The following is a 5,687-nucleotide window of genomic DNA, read 5'->3' on the forward strand; positions in this document are numbered from 1 at the left end:
CAGAACGAAAATGTGAAAAACTGGATGAATTTTGGCTACTGGAGGTAGTAGAAGCCTATAAGCCACCTGACCAATCTTTTCCATTATAGGAAATGGTCCAAAATAGCGCATGCCCAGTTTTTTATTGTGTCTCAGTGTTATAGAATGTTGTCGATAAGGTTGGAGTTCACAAACACCATGTCTCCAATGTGTAAGTGCAGCTCAGACCGTTTGGTATCGGTAGCCTTCTTCATATGTGCTTGTGCTTGCAACAGGTTGTTCTTAAGTTTGTATAGCATAGCATCTCTATGTTGTAATGTATTCATGGCCAATTGATTGTGACCTTCACTGTATCGATAAGCTGTGAGCTTTGGGGGGTCCCTGCCATATAGGATAGAAAACAGTGTCGTGCCTGCACTGTGGTGGTAAGCTGTATTGTACCAATATTCTGCTAAGGGCAGCAGTTTGCTCCAAGTCTTTGGATTATCATAAGACAAACATTGAAGGTACATATCCAGACACTTATTAACAGCTTTCGATTGACCATCAGTTTGTGGATGATAAGCGAAACTCATAGATAAGGTGGTGCCTTGTAGCTTGAATAGATGCTGCCAAAACTGATTAGTAAAGACCTTGTCATGGTCAGACACAATGGTTTTTGGTATCCCATGAAGTTTCACAATATGATTCATGAAATATTCAGCCACCCCCGAGCTTGTATATGATGTTGTTAGTGGACCAAAATGAGCATATTTCGAGAGTCTGTCAATAACCACAATGATCACTGTGTGTCCATATGATGAAGGTAACCTAGTATTGAAATCCATTGCAACATCCTCCCACACTTGATCAGGAATTGGTAACGGTTGTAGTAAACTGAATAGTAAAGTGTTAACATGCTTGGCTTGTTGACAAATTTGACATTGTTGTACAAACTTTATGATGTCAGTCCCCATTTTAGGCCAATAAAACTAAGAGGTGATGCGAGCCTGAGTTCTTCTAATCCCTGCATGTCCCCCAATTGTAGAGGCATGAAATTCCTTAAGAATTTGGGCAATTAGTTGTGGTGAGTGAGGGATTACCAATCTGTCCTTCTTATATAGTAGACCATCCTGCACTAAATAAGGATTATTCGGTGTTGATGAGGAATTAGCTTGTTGCATAATGGGTTGCCAAAACTGGTCCTTTTGTATTTCCACGCGGATAGCTTGAATAAGAGCAGATGTAGGAGCTGACCATGCTAAGTGAAAATATCGTGATAGGGCGTCCGCTACCACATTGTCTTTACCTTGTTTATATTCAATGGTAAAGTCGAATCCCAACAATTTAGGCAACCATGCTTGTTGCCCAGGAGTTTGAATTGTTTGATCCATAAGGCTTTTGAGACTCTTCTGATCAGTGCGGATAGTGAATTTGTGACCTAGAAGATAGTGACGAAATTTGGCCACTGCTTCTGTTATAGCATATAGTTCTCTAACATAAGTGGACTTAGCTTGCATGCGCAATGACAACTTCTTTGAATAGAAAGCTATGGGTTGATTGTTTTGGCTAAGAATTGCTCCAATGCCTGTGCCAGATGCATCCGTTTCCAAGATGAATGGTATTGTGAAGTTAAGGAGTGCAAGAACTGGTGCTTGAGTAATTGATTTTTGAAGGCTGTGAAAAGCAATGGTAGTGGAATCTTGCCATACAAAGCTGTCTTTTTTCAGCAAGTTTGTCAATGGTTCTGCTATTGCTGCATAGTTCTTAATAAAACGACGGTAATAACCAGTGATGCCAAGGAATCCCCTCAGTTGCTTTATTGATTTAGGTATTGGCCAATCCAATATTGCTTGCACTTTGGTGGTGTCCATTTCTACGCCATCCGCAGATACCAAGTGACCCAAATAATCAATTTGTGTCAATCCAAAAGCACATTTAGAGAACTTAGCAAATAATTCATGTTGCTGCATTGTGTCTAAGACAGTTGACAAGTGTTGCAAATGTGTATGCCAAGAAGGACTATAAACTAGGATATCGTCAAAAAAAACTAGAACAAATTTTCGTAGCCATTTCTGAAATATCTGGTTCATTAAGGTTTGGAATGTAGCAGGAGCATTGCTTAAACCGAATGGCATGACAAGCCACTCATAATGGCCTTGGTGGGTACGAAATGTTGTCTTGTGTCTATCTTCCGGACTAACCAAAATTTGGTGATACCCCGAACGCAAGTCCAACTTCGAAAAGAATTTGGCACCATGGAGTTCATCCAATAGTTCATCAACTGTTGGCATTGGAAAAATGTCCTTTATTGTGACTGCATTGAGGGCTCGATAGTCCATGCAAAAACGCCAAGTGCCGTCCTTTTTTTTGACTAATAAGACAGGGCTGGAAAAAGGACTAGAGCTTGGTTGGATGATGCCTTCTTGAAGCATGTCTTTGATCATTTTCTCAATCTCATTTTTTTGACTATGTGCATATCGATATGGCTTTACTTTAATGGGACCAACGCCTTCCATGATGGGAATTAAGTGATCTTGTTGTCGTTGAGGAGGGAGACCTATTGGTTTATCAAAGACTGTGTTGTATTTGTGTAACAATTGTTCCACTGCTGGCTCCAATTTATGGTTTATTGGTAGTGGCATTGTACTAGAGTCCCCCTGTTGTAATTGCAAAGTATACAACTCCGCAATTGATTGAGTATGTTGCATCCTCTTCAATTGGTGCAAATGAGCTGAAGTAGGGGGTGAGTGTCGATCCCCATGGAGGGTGACGAAGTTATCTCCAAGGTAAAATTTTATTGTAGGTCCTATTGTAGCTAGCCATGCAGCACCCAGAATCAGATCAGCCCCTGTAACTGGAAGTAAATACACCGGTAATTGAAGCATGTGCCCTTGAATCACCACCTGAACCTGTTTAACTTGGCCCTCTACAGTAAGATAATTGCCATTCCCTGCCAATACCTTGAAGTTAGTAGCCGGTTCTATGGGAAGTTTAAGGCATTTAGCAATTCGTGGTTGGATGAAGTTATTCGAGCTGCCACTGTCCAACAGTACCTGAATCTGCACACCATTTATGTGGCCTGTAAATTTCATTGTCCCTAAACCATTCGCCCATTTCAATGCATTGTAGGATAAATGGTGGTACAAAGCATCAATGGTTTCAGTTTGGTTTTGTGTATGTGGTGGGTCAGGGTCAATTTGGTCATTGGGAGGGTCATCATCATCTTCCTCGTGTTGCAATAGATAGTATTGTCTGTTGGGGCACCTATGGTTAAATGAAAATTTGTCATCACAAGTAATACATAGGCCCTTCTCCCTCCGGACTTGCATTTCAACGGCTGTCATCTTTTTAATCATGGGATTTTTTTGGTTGTTGGGTGGGTTTGTGTATGTTTTGAAATTAGGTGTTGGTAGTAATGGAGGTAATGTGTTTGTGTTTTTGATGGTGAAGGATGGGATGAATTGTTTGTGGTTGTGGCCTGTGAATGGAGTGTAGGTGTTTTTGGTGTGAGTAGGGTTGGTTTGTGGTTGGTACTTTTCCTCATAGAGTTTGGCTAAGGCAACAGCCCTCCCTAAGGAAGTGGGGGCTTGTACAATGACCTCCCTGCGGATATCCTCTTTGAGTCCACTAATAAAGCAACCTAGAAGGGCTTCAGCACTAACCCCTATCACCCTCTTCGCTAAATTGGTAAACTCTGAGTTATACTGCGTGACCGACTCTTTTTGAGTCAATTTAAAAATCATGGAGCAAGGACAATCAAATAGTGAAGGTCCAAACTAGGATTCAATAGCTGAGACCAATATAGGCCAAGTTTGGAATGGAGTGTTTTTGTTAAGCAATTGAAACTAGGGAATAACATCACCTTCCATGTGCACAGCAGCAATAGTAATTCTATCCATGTCAGGGGTGTTATAGTACTCAAAAAATTGGTTTGCTTTAAAGATCCAATTTAGAGTATTAGTGCCATCAAATTCGGGAAAATCTAACTTAACCATTCTTGGCTGTAAAGGGATTCAGTTACCGTTAGAGTTCTGCATATTTAAGTTCGTCCCTAAGGCGGCGTTGCATAAAGCCTCCATGTTCTGCATCAGATTGTCCATTCCAGATGTGAGTGAAGACATGATGTGATCTAACCTGTTAAAACGAGCCATGTTTTGGTTGTCTCGTTGGTCAGATTGAGCTATTTGCATGTCCAAGGCATCAGAGATTCACTTCACCTCAGCTGCTAGATCCTTCATGCGTGTATTTTCCGCCATTAGAGAGTCAATGGAAGCACCAATGTAATAGTAACCTTTGTTGAGCTTAAAGCAATAAAATATTTAAGTAAGCAATGGAGAAATACCCATAATGGGGTTTGATTGAATTGATAATTGCAGTACTTTAAAGAAAAAATCAGTACAAGGAAGAAAGTCCAGGATAGAAAGAGATTTTGGAGCTAGAGGAATATCAGAGTAAAGAAGGTTCATACATCATGCTACCCCTATTCTTTCCATGTGCTACTAATATAGATTTTGCATGTAACGCCCCGAAACATACTTCTCAAAAACATTGCGGAAAATGGGTACATTTTTTTTTGAATTGGTGACATAAAATTGTTTCCTTTTAAAATCTTCCTTTTCCGGGACATCACTTTAAGTAACTCAAATGCGGAAAATCAACTTATCATTATCGAATGATAACTTAACCTGATTCACAATTTCCTGAATAATACGATGCATATAATCGTTTAAGTCATAGTTAGTTCATATAGACTAGGTCAACAAAGGCGAAAACTACATCGTCAATAACATATACAAAATCACAAGAAACACAGCCCCCCAACCAAAAACAAAAATGGGACATCGACGGGCCCACAAGCTGAGTCAAAAGATTCCAGGAATGATGGACCCCTCACTCGGGTCCTCCTCCTCTTCCGAGTCAGACACGAGGTTGATCACCTCCACCGAGCTCTCTACATTTACGAGCTCAACGACCTCGTCCTCGTCCTCCTCTTCCTCCACTTCATTATGCTATAATCCACCGGCATAATTCGGAGGGGATGACCTTCTCTTGCAGGGACCTCCTCCAAGAACCCGGCTCCTCTGGGCTCTACTGGATGATGGAGCATCCAAACAATCTGACCACGTCCGATGACCGTGGGAGGGAGCAGCGCCATCACTCCTAACCGGCAAGTATCGAAATCCAAACTCTGGAGACATCGGCCTCTTTGGCAGCAAGGTGAAGGAAGCATCAATGTAGGTGTCAGGTTGAGGGATCATCATCGATGACCCGTTGCACACAATGTGTAACGACATACCGCATGGGCCTGTGTATGTATATATGTGTCCATCACTATCCCATTATCCCATCGGGGACATCGTGAAGTGATAACCTCGAACGTGATTGTTGTTGCTGGACATCTGCATAGCAAATATACATAAACAAGAACAATACAACAGAGAGAGTAAGACATCTAATGAACATAAACTCATTCACGGCGTGGACTTACTTAGAATATCACACTCAGACCCAAATATTTTTTAACATATAGTTCATCATTTATCATTGACATCATGAAGGAATTCATAACTTACCATTTAGTCCAACATTACCAATATATCAAGTAATATAATCAACATTCTACTCATAACCATATCACATGCATAAACATAGGAATACACAATGCTTGTAGCCCATATGTGGGAATTCACTTCCACGATGATAATGTATGCATGATATGTCATGAT

Source organism: Lupinus angustifolius, chromosome LG01 (assembly GCF_001865875.1).
Source record: "Lupinus angustifolius cultivar Tanjil chromosome LG01, LupAngTanjil_v1.0, whole genome shotgun sequence".
NCBI lineage: Eukaryota > Viridiplantae > Streptophyta > Magnoliopsida > Fabales > Fabaceae > Lupinus > Lupinus angustifolius.